Below are 26070 nucleotides of genomic sequence, written 5' to 3' on the forward strand. Positions count from 1 at the left end.
AATTATACCCTCCATGCACTTTATTGCCCATCATGGTATTTCAGCCATATAGTGTCATCACTTTGGATATCATGTGCTGGTTCCCTTGGCTCTCCCTGCGATTTTCTTTGTTCTGAGGAAAGGGCACCGGTGGGTGTGAAGTTCTATACTGTCATTGGCTTCAATTTTTTAACCTGATCTAACATGTCCTTGTTTTCTTTTGTGCTTGGTACATATTCACTCATCTTGTGATCCTTCATAATGACTATTCTAAAGATTCCCTCAGCTCGTGTGTGTGTGTGTGTGTGTGTCAGTGTGTGTGTTGTTTCTTCTATCACCTGTGTCCTATGAATTCTTTAGTGGTTTATTCTCACTGTTAGGTGATATACATACTCCAACAACTCCCTGAGAAAGAATTCATGGAAGGTAAATTTTTCAAGAGACAGAATATCTGAAATGGTTTTTAATCTGTATTCTCACATCATGAACTGTTTGGAGAGATACAAATTCTAAGATAAAAAATAATTTTATTCAGAATTTCATAGGTATTCTTCCATAATCTGTGAACTTATAGTGTTATTCTTGAAAATCCAAAACAACAACAACAAACTTTAGTTACTAATATTTTGTAAGTGAACTTCTATTTTCTTTCTGAAACTTCTAGAGTCTTCTTGTTGATTCCAGTGTTCTGTAATTTCACAATTATGTACCTTAGTTTGGGTCTGTTTTTATCCATTGTGCTGAGCATTAAGGGGCTCTCTTAATGTGGACAAACGTGTTTTACAGGTTTTGGTAATTTTTCTGCATAATTTCATTAAATATTTCCTCACTCTACTTTCTTTATTCCATCTTTCTGGATTTTTTGTTATTCAGATGTTTCAAATTCTAAATTAGTGGTCTTCCAATTTTGTAAACTTTTTATTCTTATATTCCATCTTTGTCTTTTTCTGGGAGATATTCTCACTTTTACCTCTAAAGATTCCCATTGATATTTCCTTCTCTGCTCTTATATTTTTAATTTCAAAAACTTAAAAAAAATCTCTGAATGTTTGTTTCTTATACCATTCTGTTCTTAGTTCATGGTTGCCATGCAGGCAGATGACCCACCATCTCTTTGCCCTTTCTTACCATAGAAAGATGAGCATGAGGCTGTTTGAACTATAGACAGAAAAGAAAGTTGAAGTAGGGCTTGTGATAGGAGACCTATAACTAGAAAGCTTGGAATTGTGATCAGTGCTGAGATTTTAATAATTAAATTTAAAAAATCACTAGCTCAATTAAATTCACAGGAATAGAATAGACCAAATTGACTTCTCTAGTTGAGTCAAAACCAAGCAAATATATGCTAATATAAAAAATAAGCCTAATGAGCACAGACAGTAGAATGGTGAAAGCCTTGGAGGGGTGGGTAAAGGGTGGAGGGGATCAATGGGAAAAAAAACACCCCACAAACAAACAAAGGGGACATCTGTAATACTTTCAACAGTAAAGATAACTTTTTTAAAAGGAAAAGAAAGGCCTAGTTGTCATATCTACATATTTACCATAATTTAACTTAACAAGATTCAAGCCCCCCCCCACCCCCCCCCACTTACCCCACTCCACCCCAGGCTCAGGCTTCCCATGAGCCATCCAGTTCACCTGAAATGTGGTGCACCTGGGAACTGTTGCTCCAGAAGCCAAGGCAGGGCCATTCCTGCACAGCTGACATTTCTTCCAAGCACTCATTGCATTGGCAGTAACACTAGAGAATACACCTCTCACAAGTGCAAAGTGGGCAGCAACAATGAGATTACAGCCACCTCAGGCTCAGAGCACCCATTTACCTCCTAGTGGGAATTCTATATCCTTTATCTAGATTGTCCCTGGAAACTCTCTGGTATATGTTATTTTTCAGAACATCACAGAATGTGTTCACCTCAATTCCCTTTAAGAGTCACCCAGGACATAACCTCTCAGCACTCCCATAAGCTTGCTCAACAAAGAGCAAGCCCTTAGCTTTGAAAGAAGGGTCTTAGAACCATCTCACCTCTTCTATCCACTTTTTGGCACTCTTATCTTGGGAGAGGCTGAGGAAGTAAAAAATTTCTTTAGTAGGTCAAAAGACATTCCAACTTTCCTGAACCTTAGCAATAGATCAAGGCATCTGTGGTAATGTTTGAGTCTCATGATATTTCTAGAAATCTACCAATTGTAAATTATATACAACTGTTAATAGTAACAGCTAATATTTATTGAGTACTTACAATGTGCTGAGTACTGGTCTGTGCTTTATAAGTATTAATTCATCTCATCCTCACAATTATTCTTTATATATTTGAAGAGCAATGGTTAATTGCCCAATAAATGTTGACTGTTTTCATTCAGTCAACTTATCCAGATGGCCTCTTCCTGTCACTGAGATTCTTCTGTCCTGGGGAATCTATCCCATTTCTGATGGCTGGCTCACAGGCCTTGATCATCTGCCCTCTGACTAAACCAGGTCATGACAATAAATAACAGTTGTTTTGATTCTGTTTCTAGTCACTACCACATTGTCTCCTATACCACCCACTTCCTTGCTACACATCATTCCCTTCAGTTGTAATAAAAGTTAATGCCACACACATTATTTCGTATTTACAGGATGATTTTTCATAGAATCACAAGCTTTTAGAACTAGAAAGAATCTCATAAAATTTTCCACTTTTTGTAGAAATGGAAGCTGAGCCCAGAGAGTTGAGGTTACTTGCCCCAGATTAGTTGATTTAATTGTTCAGCTGGTATTACTCTTCAGAAAAGATGCTTTAAAGTCCATTTTCACCACTCCATGTTCAGTAAATGAGAAAAAGGCTTGTTTCAAACCAAAGTAGGTGAAAAGAAAGTTGGTCTCTCTCTATCTTTTTCTTAGAAAAGATTTTAATGATTTCAGAGAGGAAGAGAGAGGGAGAGAGAGAAATATCAATGATGAGAATCACTGATTGACTGCCTCCTGCATGCCACTGATGGGGATTGAGCCTGCAACCTGGTCATGTGCCTGACCTGGAATTGAACCATGACCTCCTGGTTCATAGGTTGACATTCAACCACTGAGCCACATCAGCCGGGCCCTCTCTCGCTCTTTCTCTATTCACCCATCTGTCTTTGTGTCTTTGTATCACGTAAATTGCTTAGGTTTTTTCAAAGTGCATCTGGGCATAACTTTTACATGATAATACTGTCATATTTCCAATTAAAATGGAGGTACCCATTTATTATGTGAATACCATGTTTGTTTATTTATAAATGATGAAAAATGCAGTGACCCTTTGCAAAACCTGCATAGATTTCTGTGCATGTTGCTATTTAATCAGAATTTTACACATTTTGGAGCATTTACCTTTTGAAAGATTAGAAGTTTTTAAAATTTTATTTTTTCAATTATAATTTACATTCAATATTATTTTGTATTAGTTTGAGGTGTACAGCATAGTGGTTAGACAATCATATACTTCACATAGTGGTCCCCCCAATATTTCAAGTACCTTTCTGGCACCATACATAGTTATCACAATACTAGAGGCCTGGTGTGTAAAATTCATGCACTGGGGAGGAGGGGTTCGTATGCCCTCTCCCAGTCCAGGACCCCTTGGGGGGATGTCTGCCTGCCGGCTTCCCTCTTGCAGTCCGGGATCCCTAGCTCCTTACCACCCACCTGCTCGCTGTTCCTTAGCACTGCCATGGAGCTGGGAGACGTTCCTGCCACCACCACTGCGCTCGCTAGCCATGAGCCCAGCTTCTGGCTAAGCAGCGCTCCCCCTGTGATAGCACACTGACCACCAGAGAGCAGCTCCTGCATTGAGTATCTGCCCCCTGGTGGTCAGTGTGCATCATAGTGACTGGTCGTTCTGGTCATTCCACCGTAACAGTTGCTTAGGCTTTTATTATATAGATTATTCACTGTATTCAAAGGGTTAGAAGTTTTAAGATGTGTAAACATGGCTGAACCATGTACAAGAACTCTAAGAAGCCATAGAAGAAATAGTAATGAAGAAAGATGAAATAAGTTATTAGACATCGATGACACTCAGTATTGATGACAATGAAGTTGGATAGAAAAGTTGAATAATAAGAAAAATAATTAGAAACATTGAGAAGTTGAATGCAATCAGTTTATCAAGCAGTATATAAGCTTACACGCATATTGTAGGAAATTTGTTAAAACTTAAGAGCGTGGAATGGAATATTTGGTGAATAATCTTTAAATAATATTAAATAGAGGTAAAACAAAATCTGCCAGGGGAGGCAGGCAGAAGAAGCAAAATAATAATAATAATAATAATAATAATAATAATAACCATGCTTTGAAATCTAAGCCACAGAAGGTGAGGGGAGGCTGAGTGTTCTTTACACCTGGCCCTTGCCCCAAAGCAGGGGGACTCCACCAAGGTTACCAGTTGAGAGGGACCCTGGGACAAAGATAGCCACCCTGAGGCACTGGAGCAGTGATGAGACCCTTGTCCTCTGGGGGTGGAGGAGGGGTATGGGTGGAAGGGTGAAGCCCATCAGAGCAAATGGCCACAGGATGAGGGGTTGCCTACTCAGAGGTAATATACACAATTGAAAGAGCAGGGCCAGACAGCTAACCAGGGAGGTGGCACTCCAGGAACAGAACAAGTGAGGTCTCAAGGGGGTGGGGCCACGTGGTCAGGGTTAAGAGGGCACTTGTACAGGGGGCGGGGCCACTCGCTCAGCCAGATGTGGGCATCAGATCAAGGGGGCGGAGCCAAAAGTTCTGCTGGAATTGGGCTTCCGATTAAGGGGGTGGGTCCAAGTGATTGGCCGGAAGTGGGCAAGTGAACAGGGTGGGGGCTGGGTCACGTGAAAAATCGGAAGTGGACATATAAGCAGGGGGATGAGGCCAGGTTTACAACCAAAAGTGGGCACGGGAACAGGGGGTCAGGGCCACGTGATCATCCTGAAGTGGGCACAGCCGGAAGTGGGCAGTGGACAGGGCTCAGGGCTTGTGATCACTGGGCATAGAGAGAAGTGGGCAGGTGGAAAGAAGGGAAAGGGCATGTAATCAGCCAGAAGAAGGGACAGCTGGAAGTGGGCAACTGAATAGAGGGGGAGGGGATCCTAATCAGCAGGAAGTGGGCAGATGAACAGGGCAGCCGGGGCACGATATTATGCCAGAGATGGTCCGCTAGGATGAAGGAGTGCCCACATGAAGCTTGAAGGGATGTGGCCAGGAGCCCCCAGAAGCTGAAGAGGTAGGAAGGACCCTCCCCTGAAACCCTTGGAGGGAGCACAGCCCCAGAAACCCTGATTTCAGATTCTGGTCCCAGAACTAAGAGAGCATGTGTTCCTGTTTGTTTAAGCCAGTCTGTGTTCATCAGGGCAGAAGCCTCAGGGACTTTACAGCTCCTTACCCCTCCTTTTGGGACTTGACCAGGTTCTGGGGACAGCAGGGGCTCACAGGGAGATTCATTCCTGTGTCTGTCTCTTGCCCTGGTCTCCTGTCCACCTCCCCCCCTCTTCTCCCCTCCCTCCTCCGGGCTCCTCCACAATAACAGTTCAGTGCGCACACCAGGGCAGGCTCCTTGGTGGGAAGTGCAGATAACTGAGCTCAGGGACTCCTAGGCTTGCTGAGCTCCAGGCTATAGGATGACCTAGGGTACTCCAAAGCCCCGCCCTTACCTCCCAGGCCTTTCCCCAAATGAGTCCAGCCTGGGGCTTCCCTTTCTGAAGCACCTACCTGGGCTGACAGCAGCCAGCAACTGGGTTTTCATACCCAGATTCTAGATGCCAAAACTGAGGCTCAGAGAGGGGCAGCAGAGGTCCCTAGCCTTGGCCCACCTCCCAGTCAACTCAGCCCAGGTGACCTGCAGCTCCACCAGCTGCCAAGGGTAAATGGCCACAAGATCAGGGGGAATTGGGCACCTGAACAGAGGGGCGGGTCTTGTGAGAAGCTGGAAGTGGGCAGAGCTTGAGGTGGGCAGGTGGGCAGGGATCATGGCTTGTGATCACCTGGAAGTGGGCACAACCGAAAGTGGTAGGTGGACAGGCGGGCAGGGCCATGTGACCAGCCCTATGTGGGCACCAGAACAGAGGAGCAGGGGATCCTGATCAGCAGAAAGTGCGCAGGTGAAAAGGGATGTGGGGGCTCGTGATTTTGCCAGAGATGTTCCGGGAGGATGGAAGAGGGGCCACATGAAGCTTGAAGGGATGTGGCCAGGAGCCCCCAGAAGTTGAAGAGGTAGGAAGGACCCTCCCCTGAAGACCTTGGAGGGATATCCCAAGACACCCTGATTTCAGATTCTGACCATGTCTATAGTGACCCAGAGTAAGAAGAGCTGCAGGAGGGATAGTTAGACCTGAAATACAGGTCATATAAAATTTTAGATTTCATACCTAGGGTTTTTTTTTTCCTCCCTCTGTTGACCTCAGGCTCAAGGCAGAGTTTAGAAGTCAAGTTTTAGGTGGAACTTTGATAAACCTGAGGGTATCTGAGGAGGTGGATGATTTAGTGACCAAGGTATAGGAGGAATGATAGAAAAAATCTGGACTTATTATTCAACAGAGAATAATGGTGCTTCTGCAATATACTGGTGACTGGACTGCACTCTGGGGATATAGCTGTGAGCAAGGCAGTAGAATGCCCTTCTTCATGGAGCTACATTTTAGTGGTAGAAACAGACAAGTGAATAGATGATTTTAATGTAGTGCATTAATATTTAGAGTATGGATTAAGAGCAGAGTGTCATGGGAAGGATGTCTGATTCAGCTTTGTGAGGGGGATGGTGGGAGATGAGTCTGAAAGGATGAGCAGGAGTGATCCAATGGATGGGGAAAGAGGGCAGGATAGGCAGTGGGAGATTATGATGGTTTGAGATATCAAAGTAATTCAGAATTTTATAGACATTGTGTAAAAGGGAAGGAATAATGAGTGATGAACTGGAGAAAGAAGCAAGGAACAGACAATAAGGGCCTAACAGGGTTTAAAAAGAAGCTACGTGAGGTTTTTGTTTTTTAAAGATGTTTATGTTAAAATATTATTCAGGCTAATGTATTAAGAATGAATTGGTGGAGGCAGGAATTATCCCAAGACACCAGGAATAATTCAAGGGAGAGGATGTAATGAAAGTGAGCATGGAGAGGGATGTATTAAGAAGATGGACTTGACACAACTTGATGGTTGATAAGGTAACAAACAGATGTCTTCAAATAGTTGAAAGACTGGAATTTGGAGGTTCTTATGGGCCTATGAAAGAAGTAGAATTGAGTAGAATCAAATTTTATGAATAGACAGAAATTTCCAGCAATGAGCATAGTTCAACAGTGTGATGGGCTAATTTGGGAGGCCATGGAGTCCCGGTAAACCTGAGGGTATCTGAGGAGGTGGTTGGGGAGCAAACAGGATCATGGATGATCTAGTGACCAAGCCATAGGAGGAAAGATTGAAAAAAATCTGGATTCATTATTCAACAGAGAATAATGGTGCTTCTGCAATATACTGGTGACTGGACTGCACTCTGGGGATATAGCTGTGAGCAAGGCAGTAGAATGCCCTTCTTCATGGAGCTACATTTTAGTGGTAGAAACAGACAAGTGAATAGATAATAAGGGCCTAACAGGGTTTAAAAAGAAGACCCCATGGAGGTTTCAAATAAAAGTTGGAACAAATGCTTGACAAGGATGCTGCATATAGATATTTCTATATGGCACTTGGTCATGGTGATTTTGAATGTCTACTCAAATTCTGAGATTCTGTCATGGTTGACATGATATCATGTGGCACAGCCAAGACTGACTCCAGGCAAGCAATAATGTCCTGATAAATCACCTAGAACCCCGTGGCTTATTGGATCTACACTTTTTGTTCAGAACTGGAGATATTTAAGAAAACATGGAGAAGAACAGAGAGGGAATTACTGTGTGAAAACTTGCTTTTCTCTACTGAAGTTATTTCAGGCTTATGTTCTATGTCTACCCACTGTAGTGATTCTGGGATGTAGCAATGAGGTCAGGAATAAACCCAGACCTCTCAGCTTCTAATTCAGTGTACTCTGCCTACTAAATTTATTGATTCCAAATGTTAAGAGCTAGTTGGAGCGGACATTAGCAGCATATAATCCATGAAATTTCTTTACTCTGGTCTCCTCCAGATGTTGCTGAAACAGCAATACATAAACCAGATAAAACACCGAGGGAAATTGCACAGAAATCAAACCACTGTGTGGATACAACAGTTTAGACAATGAATTCTGGTCCTAGGAAAAGCAAGTGCATTCATCTCTGGATCTAATGTGCATTCCCCCAACCCCCCTAAAGATTTGCAAGTCTCCAACTCATCAACTCATGTTGTTGTTTTTTTAAGTATTAGAAACATTGGTCTTTAGTTTCTTCTAGTGAAATAATTGAAGACAACTTTGATTTCATTCATTTATTTATTCACTCATTCATTCAACAAAAATGAAAATGTACTGAGCACATGCAATGTGCCAGATTCTATGCTAGGCCTGGAGTATTCAAAGATAGAATGAGACATAATCTCATCTCTCCAGGAGCTCAGTACCCAATTCTGGAAAGATGTTTAGGCTCACATATGCTGCATAGCAATTGGTATTTTTTAGTTACATGCCCTAGAATAGCTTTAAATTCTTGCTATCATTTTAGGAAGGCACTGGAAGGACTTCAGGGGTTGTGCTCACTGTGGGGGGAATTACTCATGTAATTCTCATTAGTGCAAATGGGAAAGAGGTGTAAATCCACAGTGATCTAGCTGAGAAAACAAACACTCCTTCTTTGACTTCTGTTGTTTGTTTCTATTTGTTCCGGGTTGAGTCAGGGAAAAATAATCGGGAAAATTATACGTGTTCAATGGCCCGGTTGCTCCAGAACTCGTGGAGTATCTAATCACAGTTAATAATTAAAACAAAGCAAGGAGACTCAAATGCTGAATTTAAGTACTGTCAGGAGGGAAAGAAACCATTTGAAGGGGAAAGTATGAGGAGTGCTTTGTGGTAGATAGATTTTTATAGACAGAAGCATGGGCTATAAAGGGAGAACGTTCTTTTAAAATGGGTGTGGGTTATGGAAGATCAATCAATCAATATATATTAAGCCCCTACTGTGTCCCTAGCTCTGTGTTAGACCATAGGGGGACAACGGATACCTTTCACAGTCCATCAGGGGAGATAGAACCAACAAATTGTATGCAATTGAAACAGAAACTGGGACTGGTGGCTTAAAAATGGGACAGGATATTTGAAATAAGAGCATTGACAGAAGTTGCAGAACCTGTGGTCATAGGTCCTGATATCAGTTATTCAGATACTATAAGCTATGCTGCAGCCACAGATAACCATCAAATCACAGTGGCTTTTAACAACAAAGATTGGGGGCCCTTTTCATATCTTCTCACTCTGGGATCCAAGCTGATAGAGCAGCCACTATGTTGAATATTGCTATAAAGGGAAAGTGCAAGCTTTGTAGGGTCATGAACTGACAATCAAACACTCCCTTTTACAACTCGCTGGCAAGACCTAGTCATGTGGTCTCATTCAACCACAAGGAGGCCAGGCTATATAATCCTACTATCTGCCCAGAAAGCTGATAGGTGGAAATATGAGGTGAACAGTACAATAGACTATGACTGGGGTCACCAGACAGAATGTTCAAATGAGGTCACACTAAAAATTAAATTCAGTGTGATGTCCCGTTTTTTTAAAAAAAAAAAAAATATATATTTTTTTATTTCAGAGAGGAAGGAAGAGGGAGAGAGAGATGGAAACATCAATGATGAGAGAGAATCATTGATTGGCTGCCTCCTGTAAGCCCCCCACTGGGGATCGAGCTCACAACCTGGGCATGTGCCCTTTACTGGAATTGAACCTGGGACCTCTCAGTTTGCAGGCCGATGCTCTATCCAATGAGCCAAACCAGCAAGGGCCCTTGTGTGAGATTTTACTAAAGGCCTAGTGGCTCTCATACTTGGTTGTACATTGGAATCACCTAGAGAGCTTATAAACCATGTATCTATGAACCTCACAGCATGTAGGATGGATCCTTTAGTTTTAAATATTTTCTTAAATTTGGGTTGTTTAGACGTAAGTAAAACCAGATGTGGGTCAGCCCTTCAGTCCAGGTTGAGCCCACCCACGTTTCTTTTTGTTGTCCTTCCTCTGGGCCATCCTCCTTGTCCTTCTTGCACTCTTCTGATTTTCAAAATTCTCACTTCCTGTGAGCATCAGCCTGAACAGGAGTCTGCCTAACTTCTGGGGAGCAACAAGGGTGAGGCCTGGCACCATCAAAAAGAGACATCAGAGAACCCACAGAGATGCCTATAGCATACACCATCTATATAATGCACAGAGCTCTTGGCTTGGCAAAGTCACCATTAGTCTGGCCTCAACTTGACATTGGCAAGGATGTCTGGCCCATTTGAACTGACTTCCAGAAAAAGGGATACCTTCCCTGGAGGTGCATTCCAATCTCTACCTCCTGCATGCAATTCAGAAAGCCAGAGCTTTGAAATGGCAGTTTTCCCAGGTCCTATCATCTCTGCTAAAGTTTCAAAATCTTAAAGATGCTTCCAACCAGAGCCCAAGCTCAAGGTACCATATGTTCCTCCGTCTCAATAGTCTTTTCAAATATAATAAAATAGATAAAAAGAAAACAGCTTTTATTCCAAATATGACATAGAAATAGTAGCTAATTCCTGTGATGTCAGTAGGAAAAGGACCACTTTTTACTTTCTATCAGGTGATCTATTTTTTCTCCTAGGATCTTCACCAGATTGGTATTGGTACATTTGTTAAAACGGATGAGCCTACATGGACACATCATTATCACCCCGAGTCCATAGTTTATATTAGGCTTCACTCTTGGTGTTGTACATTCTATGGCTTTTGACAGATATATAACATGTATCGAGCATTGTCATATCATACAGAGTAGTTTTACTGCCCTAAACTTCCTCTATGCTCTGCCTATTCATCCCTCCTTTCCCACCAATGCCTTTGTAACCACTGATCTTTTTATTGTCTCCAATTGTTTTGCCTTTTCCAGGATGTCATATAGTTGGAATCATACGAAATGTAGCTTTTCAGATTGTTTTTTTCTCTCACATAGTAATATGCATTAAAGTTCCACCTATGTATTTTAAGGGCTTAATAGCTCATTTCTCTTTAGCACTAAATAACAGTCCATTGTCTGGATATACCACAGTTTATTTATGCGTTGACCTACTACAAGACATCTTTGTGGCTTGCAAGTTTTGCCAGCTATGAATGAAGCTGCTATAAACACCTGTGTGCATCCTTTTGTGTGGTCATAATTTTCAACTCCTTTGAGTAAATAACAAGTAGCATAATTGCTGGATTGTGTGGTGAGTGTATGTTTAGCTTTGTAAGAAGCTACCAAATTGTGCTCTAAAGTACCTGTACCATTTTGCATTCCCACTAGCAATGAAGGAAAATTCCTGTTGCCCCACATCCTCATCAGCATTTGGTGTTGTCAGTATTTTGGATTTTTGCCAAAAACAGGTGTGTTGAATATTATTTTACACATTATTTTAATTGTTTTAATTTACATTTTCTCGGTGAAATCTGATGTAGAGCATCTATCATATGCTTATTTGTCACCTGTAAATATTCTTCAGTGAGGTGTCTGTTAAGGTCTTTGGCACTATTCTAATTTTTAAAATTAGATATTCTAATTATTTGTTATTGATGTATAGAAATGCAGTTGTCTTTCATATATTGAATGTACATCCAGAAACTTTGATAAGATCTCTAGTTAGTTCTAATCTTTCTCTGTAGACTCTTGTGAGTTTCTTATGTAGACAATTGCAAATAAATAGTAACAGTTCTGTTTGCTCCTTTCCAATTAGTATGTATACATTTTCTCTTTTCCTGCTGTGCTAGCTAGAGCCACCGAGGAAATATTGAAGAGAAGCAGCCATTCTTGTCTTATTTTTGATAGAAAAGAAAATAATTTTAATATTTCACCAATTCCCTATAAATTTATGGTAGATATACTTGATCAGATTAGAGAAGTTTCTCTTTCTCCCCACTTTAATGTTTGTCTCATGCGTTAATGTTAATTTTTGAATGCTTTTTTATGTCTATTGAGATCATATTTTCTTCTTAAAAATCTTTTAATGTGGTCCATTACAATAATGACTTGTATATGTCAAATCAAACCCAAATTTCTGGAATAAATGAATTCAGTCACAGTGTATTATTTATAAATTGTTTGAATCAGCTTGATAATATTTTTATTTAGAATTTTTCATTGTTGTTCTTGAATGAGATAGGCTTGTAATTGTCCTTTCCTGTACCATCCAGGTCTTATTTTGGTATCATGAGTATTAAGATTCACATGTATGTTAATGGAAGATAACACTGACTATTAACTGTAATTATAGCTGATAAATTAAATTAAATGTGGTTGTATTTTGTAATGATTTTCTGCCTTTTCTACTTTTGAACCGTGGGAATTGATTATATATGATCACAAATCATTCATGCAAGCACAGACATAATCGCAGACACACACATACATCTAATTCCTCTGAACTTTAATTTTATCACTTGTAGAATAATTCAGACTCATGCTTACCTCATAAAGTTGTTGGCATTTTGTAAGCATAGTGAATGTGAAAGTGATCTATAACTTTATGTTAATTTGTCTTCACACACATCATATGTATATGAATATGTATATATGTGTATACACACACACACACACATACATGTTGTCTGTGTAGATAAATAGAATCAAAAGAAAACAGTTTAAGAGACTCAGATCGAGGTTGGAAAGGCTTTACCAGCTGATTCCCTGACTCAGGAAGCCTCCGAAGACCTGGTGACTCCCCCAGGGAAGCAGGGTCAGAGTTTCATAGGACAGGAAAAGCGGAGTCCTCGTCCTGTCATTTGGCATAGAAAGCTGTTTGCAACTGAAACTCATGGTTGGGGCTCATTCCTACATTGTACTTCTTGCTTGATAACCACTAGAATAGTATTTTCCCAAAACTGCTTATGCAAGTTTTGCAGTTGGTAGATTAGTCAAAGTTCTTAAGGTAGAAGAAGTAGTTGGCAACAAGAAAGAAAAAGGGGTAAGGAAGAAGGCAAGAAGACACTAGGAAATTTCTACTGTTTGTTAGGTCCTTTTTCAAGAAACATAAATATAGGTAGATACAGATCAAGAGATAACTTAGTATAGACAGTAAAACAAGAACAAAATTATGAACATAAAAGTCAGCATTCACTAACTTTTTCATATCATACATTACAACCCTCTACAGGGAAGAGTAGATGCTTTGGATAGCATTTGTTGTAGTGATTATATACAATGGAAAAGGAACAACAACAACAAAACCCCAAAGATGATAGAGTCTCAGCTGATCTTACAAAAAAGGGTGGGTCAGGGGAGAGATACAAGTTGTGACAATTGAAAGTAGGAGAGTTTTGAGCTATGGGAAGTGAAGAGTAGTGGGACAAAAGTTTTGGGGAACAGCCATCATTCCTGTGAATGATACTGCGAAGGCAGACTTAGGGAGAGAAAATTATAAAAATGGTATTCTGTGCAGAAAGGCTCCATAGACTAAGCAAAAACTTGGAGTGTTTGTTACTTTTTGTCTGCTAATCGAAACCAACTGCTTTTTTTCATGTGACACTAATCTGAGACTGGACCACAAGGGGCCCCAGTTAAATTTAGGTTAGTCATAAAAAAATTTGCTTTGGGAGTAGACCACTTAAACAATACACAGAGGTATAAATTTACTGATTTTTCTCTCCTTACCTGGGATATTAGGCATATATTGATCTGTGATATAAAGAGACAAGTCTCACTGAATTATTCCCATCAGTCATTATTGTTAATCAAAGCAGAGTTATTTAGTACAGATATGAGACAAGAATTTCCCCTGACCTCCCATCAATTTCTCCCCTGTGGTCAAAAACCTCACCAAAATAACTCCTGAAAATGTTTTTTAAACATCAATACATGCTCCAGGTTCTCCTTTTATTCCCCTCCTCCCCCTGCCATATTCTCTTTCTCCCACAGAAGAAAAGATAGTGAACTTTAAAATGCTGGGAGAAGATAAGAAACACATGGAAAGAACAGGGTTTTGGAATGCTGAGCAACTACAAGATGGGATGGTGTAGCAGACTCTGTCTATGTCCCGCCCAGATAACCTTGGCAAGCACCATCCTAGTGCGTTCCCACAACTCCTACTGCCTACCTGCAACTTGCCATGTGAGAGCTGATTCTGGGTCTTGGATGGGGAGGGCCAGAAGAGATGGGGAGTTAATGCCTCTGAGAACAGCCCAGTCAATGATGCATGGGGGTTGGTGGGTGAATGCTCCAACTTTCCTCTCCTTGTTGGGAATAACTCAGAAGTTCCACTCTCTATAAGCATCTCACCAGGTTCAGATTCATTAATTCTATTGCTAATGTGCTTGACATTGTTCCCATTTTCATTGCCTGGCTACCTTAGCAGAGCTTTCTGGGATCATCTCTGGTTTTACTTTTCATCCAACCTCAGAGATTTCTCTGCTTTGCTTTTTCCTACCTCCCTAATCTACCATCAATGGATTTCATGTAACTCCCTTATGTTTTCTCCTTTGATTGTAATGTACAGAATAAGGTGCAAAATGGCCCTTTTCCAGAGCATTTTCTCAAACTGTTGAGATTTTGCTTCCTGGCAGTTGTCATCAGTTTGACTCAAAAAAGCTCATAAAAATTCTCTACAGGTTTGGATGTTTCTTACATCGGCAAGGGATTCAGGTCTTGGCTGGCCAGCTGTGTAATAGAGAAGTTAGTTCTAGAATTTTGTGAAATCTCCAAATATTTTAGGTATCAATAACTAATTAAAAAATGTTTGAAAATACCATGTGCATCAGACCAAACACAGATCAATATATGCCTAATATCCCAGGTAAGGAGAGAAAAATCAGTAAATTTATACCATGTGCCAATAAGGCCTGCGAGCTGCCAGTTTGCCATATCTGTTGTTCTTAGAGGTGAGCAGAGCCAGCTTGCCCCTCCCTAGCCAGTGCCTTCCTGTAAACCTTGGCTATTGGTCCTAGCTAGTGGCCTCCAGCCCAGCAGGAATACTTCCCTATAACATTAGGATATGAAAACCAGCATCTAAGCAAGCATTTGTACATTATCACATCTAAGCCAAACACACTCCCTCTTGTTTCACTAGTGATTGGAACTTTGACCCATTTAAGCCTGACAGCAAAATAGACATTAGCAGGGGGTGATGTTAGTGTTGTTTTGATTGGGAGGAAATGAAAGAAGTTGGAGAGAAAAGGTTGAGAGAAAGGGCCATAAAAGGAATCTTCCTGGAGGACAAAAGTTCACCAGTTTTCCCTTGAAACTAATTTAAGGGCAACAGAATGACATCAACAAAAATTTCACTAAGCTGTTAAGCGTTTTGAAAAGATAGCTCTACTTATTGTTTTGGCTTTTGCTGAGGATATTTTGCTCTGGGCCTCGAGGGAATTCACTGTTAGCTATGGAGGGAAGAATTGCACATCTTCCTCTATCAACTTCTTGGGCACTTTCTTCAGGATGTGAGTGAGGCAGAAGGCAGAGCCTTAGTGGACTTTGGCCTGAGGATGGTTCTCATTACAATATAGTACCTGGAAGAGAAACTATGAGGTAGGGTACATATAGACACCATCCACCTCTAACAGCCAGATGTTTACTGAGGAACTAAATTGGCTTAGGATAATTTTGAAAGGGACATTTAGGTTGTTTTTAATCTTATACTATCTATCTATCTATAAAAGCCTAAGCAACTGTTCGACCGTCTGACCGATAGCTATGATGCGCAATGACCACCAGGGGGCAGATGCTCAATGCAGGAGCTGCTGAGCTGCGGTGACTTGGTAGCTGTGGTTCTCGGGTGATGCACCTGGAACCAGAGAGAAGGGAGCCCGATTCTGGGGTGCATCACCTGAGAACTGCCCTCTAGCAATCCAGGACCTCTTGGGGGATGAGGGAGAGCTGGTTTCAGCCTGATCCTCACAGGCCAGGCCGAGGGACCCCACCGGTGCACAAATCCATGCACTGGGCCTCTAGTTATAAATAATGCTCTAGTGAATAATCCTGTACACAGGTTATTGTGAACATGTGACTAGCTTAGATGATTTTAATTTGTGAATCCTTTCCATGAGACACAGGGCAACTCCAAATGAGTCACCTTGTATGCTGTCAAATGTATAGCATATAATTTGGAAGAAGAAAAAAACCATCCTATCATTTCAAATGATTCCAATTGTATTACATGTACAATTTATACACAGAGTCCTCAGCCTTGCTTTCTAGCCATTTTTGGTGAAAATTTATCTGAAAAAAGGTCATATTGCATGCTATCACTTTATAAGTCCTTATTCACATTTATCAAATGCTTTAAAAATTAAAATAAAATAAGAAACACAAAACCCCTCTGGGGTACCATACCCTTTTTACAGATTAAAACATGGCACGTATTTTTAGGTCTAAATATTTAGCCAGGATCACAAGACTCAGTAAATGGTTGCCTGGGACTTGGAACCATTCATTGAGCAAAGATTTGTTGAGCACTGTGGCAGAGACTAGCTAGATACCGAACTGTTTTCCATTCCTCCTGGGCCCCCAGGTAGGCTTGTTTCCTAGGCTCCCTGTGTTGGATATGGGCATGTGACTGAGTTCTGACCAATAGAACAGGGTGGCATTATGTAAGCCACTTCTAGGCCTGGCCCATACAAACTTCCTATGAAATCTTGTGTGGTTGCAGATGCCCAGGACAACCGCCATGGTTGACGCATGGCAAAGCCTCTGTTAGTCTGGATCTTTGATCCACCATCCCAGGAAGAAGTAAGCTTATATTGTGCTAACCCATTAAAGTTCCAAGATTTTCCTGTGTTATAACAATAATACTTTGACTGATATAAACTATCATGTGACTCACTTTATGCCTAGCACCAGGTCTTCAGATTTCAAAATTAATATGGTCTCCATTGGACTGTAATTGCCTCCAGCCTCAAGGATTGTGTAAAAGATTGTCAGAGGATCTTGCAATCTCACAGGTAATCAAAAAATAATCCTTTGATTTGGGCCCTATATGTACTTTATACTTAAAACTCTCCCAAGTTCTACTAAAACCCTAAGAAGGAAAATATATTTAAATTGTAGCAACACCTTGAATTACAGTATAACCATAAAACTGAATGTTTGACTATCTTACTGTCTGCTTGTTTGACCGTCTGATTATCTGAGTGAATAATTGACTGAATGTCTAACTGATTGTCTAATTGTCTGACCCACTGACAATCTGAATGAATGAATGTCTGACTACCTAATTGGCTGTTTGACTGAATGCCTACTGATGGGCTGGCTAAATGACTGGCTGAATGCTGACTGAATGTTTCTGACTGAGTATCTGACTAATTCTCTGACTGACTGACTATCTGAGTATCTGACTGACTGATGGACTGGCGACTAGGTCTGGGTAATCACAGAAGGAATATGTTACAGATGGAATTGAGACAGCTGATGGGGCCTGGAGTCTCCATTCCAGCATCCTAAGCTACCAATTTATTGGGTTTCCGTTTTTTCCTAAAGAAAAGTCAATCAGCCCTGTGAAAAATAAACACCACTAAAGGAACCATAATTCATAAACCACTGTAACAGATTTATGGCATTTGTAGAATCTTGACCAAACAAAAACAAAGCAATATTTATAAGGCCCCAAATGTCCCCAAACCAAATCTCAGAGCTCAGTCAGCTTCTGTTGCCCCCTCCCAGCTTCAAACAGGACCCCTCTGGGGCAAAATTGTGATGTAAGAAAACTTTTTTATGAGCGTTCCTCTAGTGGTGACCCCTTCTCTCCTTTCAGCTGACCAGGGATTTGCTCCCTTCACCTCTTTTCTCTCTCAAAACAGAGAGAGAGAGAGAGAGAGAGAGAGAGAGAGAGAGAGAGATCTAATAAGCAATCATTGACACCTGTTGACTGATTGACTGATTATATTTTGACTGGAGTTCATATTTATCAACACCTTGTCTGAAATAGCCTTGTGAAGTTTAAGCCTTTCAGCTATAATTATGGGATAAAAGATATTCCACTCAAATTAAAAGAATTTTAGGCATCAGCAAATAGAAAGAGAGAGGTGACGGTCTACTCAGCCACCTCTGAATTAGTTATGATTTGTCTTTCTTTTTGGGATGTTTTTCCCCATCAGAAACCTTTGCCACCACTGTGACTAATGTCGGGTCTGGCAGAGATAAAGCTGCTGGAGGCCTACCCCAAGGATTGTTTGGAGTAGAACCATGTAAAACCTTCTAGATCTTTCCTACTTGACCATAGACAGACCTTGTTCCTTATAATCTCAATCTAAATTTTTGACTCTAGGCCATCTGTTCTAAGTCTCTAAGACACACAGTTTACCCATTCTGGAGCACTTTGATAGTTTAGTGATTATTTAATGGTTTTCTCTTATTCCTACCTTAAGCCCCCATGTTTGCTAATCTGAAAGTATTTGGCCAACAGTATCTCTACTTCAGGCTAGGAAGTTTCTAAGAAGAACAGAAAATGTGTCATTAATATATAGCTCACTTATTAATTAGAGTTTGAAGGAATGAGAACTCTGGGTGTCAATGCCCCTTTGGGATTTGTATGTTTGAAGGAAAGGTTATCTTTGAGTCCTAACCACAAAAGTAGGTATTATTCTCATCTTCCCAATGAGGAAATTCATAATCAGCTTTGTCTAGTAATTTCCCTAAGAGCACCCATCTGACAGGTTGTGGAGCCAATATTTGAGCCAGTTCTGTCTGACTTCCAAGTCATGTTCTTTCTACTACAGCATAATAAAAAGAAATGTTTTTCTTTCCCAGGACTTCTGCATCTGTAGCTACACAGATAGCTATTATTTCTAACATTGGCCTTAAATCTACAGAATGTATTTAAAGGTAGGCAATGAGTATCACTATTTTTGATATTTCACTTTTTCATATTTCAATTTTTTTATATCCAAAATTTTCTAAGAGAAGGATGTTCAATAATTTCTTGACTATAACGGTCCTTAGTTGGCTAGAGGCTTGCAAAAATAAATGCAAAATGGACAGAGTTGGTTGGGTTACTTTTAAAGCAGTAATTATTAATGTAAAAACAAATGAGAGAGTGGTCTTTTATGAAATGAAAAACATGAACTCTTGTCTCTGTCTTGACATATGTCTTAGGGAGTAGGTTAAAAGTTTACCATAATACACTTTGGTTATCTGTTCAGTTTCAAACCCAAGATCGATAAGGCTTATCAGAGCATTTTTATGACTTCAGGGAGGTAATCACCATCTTAATATAGTGATGAAGACAAAAGCCAGGCCTCAATAGAGGTCAGCACTGAGCAATCAAATTAACATCTGTCAGGAATGACTTGGTCTGGTCTTCAAAGTCAACATATTCATAGATGTCAAAGTGTCTGAATGGAGAGATGATAATCACTGACCCTGAAACCTTCTGGGGCTTGGCAGGCAGCTGTGGGGGAGATAAAGAGCTTTCTCTTGAGATAGCAAATATGTGTTTGAATGTATACTTCCTTATTTTCCTTTTGTGAACTAAGAGGAGATGCCAAAACCAAGTCTTAGTTAACCATGATCCCGCTGGATGGAGATAAAGCAGATTAGGAGGTTGCCCTTTCCCATGACCACTTTCTCCAGAAGGATAACTCTGAGTCCTTGACAGACCTCAGTTCCATGTCCTTTCTTTGACATATTAACCCCAAAGAGGAATGGGGAAGAAGTGGGCAGCCAGAAAAAAAAAGAAAAGAGGAGAGAATAGGTACACCTAATTGATAGAAGACTAGGCCAAATTTACATAGAAAAGCTCTAAATTTAATATAGCTTTAGTATGCTATCATTAACTAGTTAATCTTTTAACAAGATCTACAAACTGAAAGATTTTTCCCACTTCAAATGAGAAATTTGAGTTCCTAATTGTAATATAGACCTGGACTTGAATTCATTAAAAAAAAAAAAAAGCTTAAAAAAAAACTGACAGCTGTGTCTTTTACAGTCTACAATTTTGGAGTCTAAATGAATATTATCTAGTGATAGTGTAGACTACTAAGAAAAGGAACGTTTTTGTTTCCTAGTGTATTCCCAATGTCTAGAGAAGTTGAGAGGTACACTATCTCTGTTACCATCTTAAAGTCTCCTACTTCATTTTCTCTCACAAAGTGAAGCAAACTAATCCACTGGAGTGTGATAAACTCTTGATGGTGAGGATACTATGACAAGGAAGATAAACTGAACTGGAGGCTCTGGTCCTCATGGTGATTCTTTGGGTGTGAAAGTCAGGGTCCTATGAAAGTGTTTTTAATTTTTTTTTTTTAAAGAATCAACTCATACTTGACTCATTTGTGAAATGTTGGTGCCAATTAAAACAGATTGTAACTTGATTTTGTGCCAATCAAGACTGACTTGACTTTTAACTGTGATGTATGACTAAAGGTCATGTAGTGATGGCCCCATCTACACACTGATGAGATTGTGGAATACAATTAGACAGAACACTATAGCTCAGCTATGTGGCTGATAAAAAAAAGTTACATGCCTGCCTAGGTAATATAATGAGCCATAGCAAAGCAGAAAAAAAAATTATAATTAGCAAATAGTAATTCACTATGTCTATAAGACTTGGCCAGAGTCTTTCTGGTCTACCTGGGAGAGATGGTGTGCAGTAGTGGAAAGAGTACTAAGATTGAGTAGGATGGGAGATCTGGATTTAGGTGCTAACTCTGTCACTTACTGTGTTACCTTGGGAAACATACTTAACTCCTATTTGTTTATATCTACAACATTATTATCAGGGTCTTATAAAGATTCTTCTGAGGAAAATGTTATTCATAATAAGACTTTCAAGGAAAAGATACCTGGGTTATCTCTCAGGTATTAGCTTGTAAGTTATCCATAAGGTAAATTTCGTACGATACTTTTTAATCCTAAATTGGCTTCTTCTGTTGCTACTGGGACTCTTCCAAGCAAGCCCCCTGCCAGACAGCCAGTATGTTTATGAGAATAGTTAGCTGAATTCTCATGCTCTCACCCTTCGAGGAGAAAAAGCACACCTTCCAAATGTATGGGGAGAACGCTTCTACACTCCAGTGGCCTCTCTTAACTTACCCTGAAGTTAAGCATTCCTGTTACTACAAAAATCCAGTAAAGGCATATCACCACAGGCTTCAATAATAATGAGGATTATGATAATGGTGTTAATAATGACATTATAGTTACTGTGACATGGCTCCTAGCCCTCCAGCAAACCCAGACTTTTGATTTTATAGGGAGATACTGGCTTCCTTTAAACCTAGTTTTCAAGATTGCATAAAAGATATTGGCCATTGTCCTGATGAGATAGATGTCTTTTGCATGATAGGGTTAGGAGCTAACTTAAGTTTTGATAAAAGTGAGTAATATCTTTGGCAAACATGCTTATTAAGAAAAATTTCTGTAAACTTTAACTTATAAGAAGATACTACAATTTTTTGGTGTAAGTGCTTTTTGTTAATTAGAAATCTTAGATTTTTCTTAAATTGTTGAATTAAAATAAGAATTGGATAAAAAATCAGATTGATTTTACCCTGAGGAAGTGGTAGGGTTAGGCTATATATTCCTCTTTACTTTGCTTTTTCTGTCTGTGTTTCCCCACTTGCATATGAGTAGACATTAAAAAGGATTAACCCCATTTGTACAGATTTCTTTTTAGAACATTTACTGCACTATGCAGAATAGCAGAATAAAGAATATCAACCATATGCCAAGCTCTTTGGTGTCAGGATCAATTTCCTCACCTGTAAAGTGTCTCAGGATAAAAATGGTTCTTGTATTTTCAACTTAGTGGGAATATTAACTAAGATCATATACATGAATCTAGTAAAGTCAAGTTTATTCTTAGGGTGGGCCCTCACTTCCTGAACGATTCCCAGTACTCTGAGTTGCCCAGTGCTCCCAAGGGCTTTCCTTTTGTCTAAGGACAAAGTCCCCTATCAAGGTAGAGCTGCATAAACTCTTTCTCACTAACTTGTAATTGACTCATAACTTCAGAAAGTGAATCGTCTTTGGAAGATTCATATTTGCTTGGGATGGAAGGCTTAAGAATGATACTTAAATGTGGTGATTTCAGGAGTGAGACACCTGGTAGGAGCAGGTGGGGAATGGAAGAGTGGATAGAGTCAGCTTCTCCTGATAGCACACCAGGACCTTCCTCATCTATGGAGAGAGGTGTGTTGTACAGGCTCTGTCTAGGAGAGAACGAGGATGTGTTTCCTTGAAGATGCTTCACACCTCATCCATGAGAGGGCACTGGTGCTCTAGGTAGCCATAGAATCTTGTCTGAAGACATTCATCCCATAACTTCAGGAGTGGTTAGCCACTTACACCACATCTGTGGTTTGTGTTTGATTGAAGTTATATATATACATCCATCCTTAGTAGTTCTGTCCTTTTGCCCAGCGTTGTGTATCTGTGGTCTTCAAACTCAGGCTGCTGACTGATAAACCCATAACCCATGTGAAAGAACTGATTGCTGGGTGCAATGGATATTTTTTAAATTAGGGTAAAAAGTCTGTGATTCGGGATTAAACCAGAAAGGGGCAACAGGACCCTGTGGGAAGCCCTCTGAAGAAAGGAAAAGGGCCTCTCCCAGTGGAAGGAAGGTGTAGGAAGAAAAAAAGAGAGCATTAATTTCCAGTTAATGATTGAGAAAGGTCTTTTGACATGGGATCAAAGTAAAAATAGCTATGGGCCCATACATACATAGATTTTCACATGAGAGAAAACAGCATGTGATGGTTCCAAACTGACCACCTAGTGAAAACTTTCCCATTTCTCAGAGTGACTCTTTTCATTTCATCCTCTTTATTTTCTTCATAATGCTTGATGCTATCTGAAACAAGCTTAATCACATATTTGTTTACTTATTTATTGCCTGTCATCCTTACTAGATTATAACCTTTATGAGGGCTGGAACCTTGACTATGTTGCTCACCACTATAGCCTCAACTCCTGGTAATATTGCTTGACAGAGTCGGCACCAGTAAACACTGGTGGTGAACAGTAATTCATGAAGGCGTCAAAATTTCACAAAAAGAGTCAGTGATTATGTTCAGTGAAGGCTATGGCTTCCGAGAAACAGAAAAGTGACTCACAATACAGTACACTCTAACGGATTTTGACTGTAGGCAGAGTGAAAGCATTGATTTTCTGACCACGGTCACCTCAATGGCCATATACCAGACAGTAAGTTTGCACATACATGCATATATGCACACATTTTATATAATTTTATTAACTTCTTAATATGTAATTCTGGGAAGAATGCATGTTGAGTAGTTCTAGAATTAGGAGGAAATGTATTATTCCAGTGGCAACATGCCATGAAATAAATTACCTGGGGAAATTCATGAAGATTTGTATGTATAACTGGTCCACCTGTGGAAAGGAGGAAACATATGGCCAGAATTTTAGAGGAAACCCCCATATGTCTTTATTTTGGAGTTCAGAAGATTTGACCACTTATACACATAAAGAAAATATTAAGTGACTTTAAGATAGAAATATGATATTTTGTTTAAGTCAATCTTAATTTGAATTGTGAGTTCTGAATAACCAGGTAATGAGGAATGACTGGCTTTTGGTAGGGTGTTGAAAATTCAGAACCGGTGCCTAACTTGGGGAACACCAGACTTACTGGAATCACAGAGCAGGTTTGCTATGACCATCATGAAGGTATGTTTACTTTCTAGTTTTAGTATCAAATGAAATAGAACAGTCCAGACAATGAATAAAGCAACAGATTTTTGAGTGACTACCACATATTTGTAATAGGCTAAGGCTGTGGGGAATACTCAATATGATCCTTGCTCCAAGAAGTTAAATTGTGCTGAGGAAATATGGCATACTTGTATAAATTAGAATATTTTTAGTTAGGATTCTCCAGAGAGATATCTGTCTATCTATCTATCTATCTATCTATCTATCTATCTATCTATCTATCTACCATTTATCATCCGTCTATCTACCCACACACAGACATGTGTGTGTGTGTGTATACAGCCTGTCTCAAAAACATGTAGACATACTTTAACAGCTGTAAGCTCAATTTTGAAAATGAAATGTATTTTAATAAGTACTGCCTTTATAATTATTCAAAGTGTGTGTATAGATTTTTTTTGGACACCCTATATGTGAATTGGCTCACACTATTATGGAGGTTAAGAAGTTTTATGATCTGCTGTCTGGAAGCTGAAGAGCCAGGGAAGCTGGTGGTTGTTGGGGTCCAACCCCAACAGGTCCAGGGGTTCCCAAAGGTGTGGATGGAGGCGGCGAATAAGAAATGACACGGAGACAGCGTTCAGTTGATCAGCAGCCTAGCCACGTTCTCCAGCCAGGTTAGGTCTTTATTGTCCTGTTACATCTGTATTTATACCAGTTGATTTTAATCCTATCCATTCTATTCCAAAGGTTAGGGCATTTGTTATCTCCATTCCAAAGTCAATACTCTATTGTTCTGTTAAGCTACAAGGAAGTAACTAAAGGAGATTATCCTAAGTGATTGTTCGTAGTTAATGTGATTAATTACCTGCTTGGCACTTAGTTAAGGGGTTTTATTCCCTTCCTTAGTCCTGTTAATCCCTAACTCTAGGGAAAAATCCCACCTGGGGAAACAACCTTTCTCGGAGAGGTGACCTTGGTTAAAACACATAGCGCTAAGAAGGGGAGCAAACATATTAAGAACAGTATGCCATATATGCCAGGTCCCTTGAAACATATGCTGTACAGATGTTTCTTCCCTGCAGCGACTGTGTCAAGCAGCAAGGATGTACCGGCTTCTGGCAGGTGGTGTTATTCAGTCTGAGTCTGGAGGTAATAGTGTAAGTCTGAGTCAAAGGCTGGAGAACTGGAACACTGATGATGGAAGTCCTTGTCTGAGTCCAAAGCCTCAAGAACCAGGAGCGTCAATGTCCAAGGCAAAAAGAGTGAATTCACGCTTCTTCCACCTTTTTGTTCTACTCAGGCCTTCAATGGATTGGATGATGCCCACCTGCATTGGTGAAGATGATCTTCTTACTCAGTGTCCTAATTCAGATGCTCATGTGTTCTGGAAGCATCCTCAGAGACACACCCAGAAATAATGGTGTTTTTTTTGTTTGTTGTTGTTGTTTGTTTTCACCAGCTATCTGGGAATCCCTTACCCCAGTCAAGTTAACATATAAAATTAACCATCACGAATTCCAAGTAAACTCAACTCACATTGGCTTAGGTGAAGGATAAGAATTTACTGTCTCAGGTAACTCTGAAGTTCACGCTTTAGGCTGATTTTGGTAATTACTAGATTTAAGACTCAAAATAAGACACAAAGTCTCAGTATTTTGCTGTCTCTCATCTAGCTACTGCTGTCTTCCTGTGTTGGCTTCATTCACAGACTCCCTGTGGATCATTCCTCCAGGGCTCAAGCTTGGTAGAGCAAGTCAACTTCTTTTCCATCTCTTAGGCCAAAGCCCTGAGATGATTAGCATGATTTACCCAAGTGAAAACTGGAAGCTCTTACCAGGCTATGAATGGATGTGTGTCACCAGAAAGCTACTAAAGACCACAGTGTGAAACAGGAAATGGTGAATATCACGCACATTATTTAGGTTGAAAATGATTTAAGGGTCGAGGGGAAGAAGAGGTTAATGTGGTTGAAATCATGAACATGTACTCCAAAGGATAAAGATAAGCTTGGTGAGGGCCTTGCAGGACAAATTTTGGGCATCTTCTGTGTCTAGACCAGTGATGGCGAACCTATGACACACGTGTCAGAGGTGACACGCGAACTCATTTTTTTGGTTGATTTTTCTGTGTTAAATGGCATTTAAATATATAAAATAAATATCAAAAATATAAATCTTTGTTTTCATATGGTTGAAAATACGTTAATGTGGTTGAAATCATGAACATATACTCTAAAGCATAAAGATAAGCTTGGTGAGGGCCCTGCAGGACAAATTTTGGGCATGTTCTGTGTCTAGACACTTTCTGGAGGGCTCAGTGTGTATGAAAGAATGAGCTTTGTTGACAACACACCCATTGTTC

This window comes from Myotis brandtii, unplaced genomic scaffold (genome assembly GCF_000412655.1).
Source record: "Myotis brandtii unplaced genomic scaffold, ASM41265v1 scaffold266, whole genome shotgun sequence".
In the NCBI taxonomy this organism is placed as follows: Eukaryota; Metazoa; Chordata; class Mammalia; order Chiroptera; family Vespertilionidae; genus Myotis; species Myotis brandtii.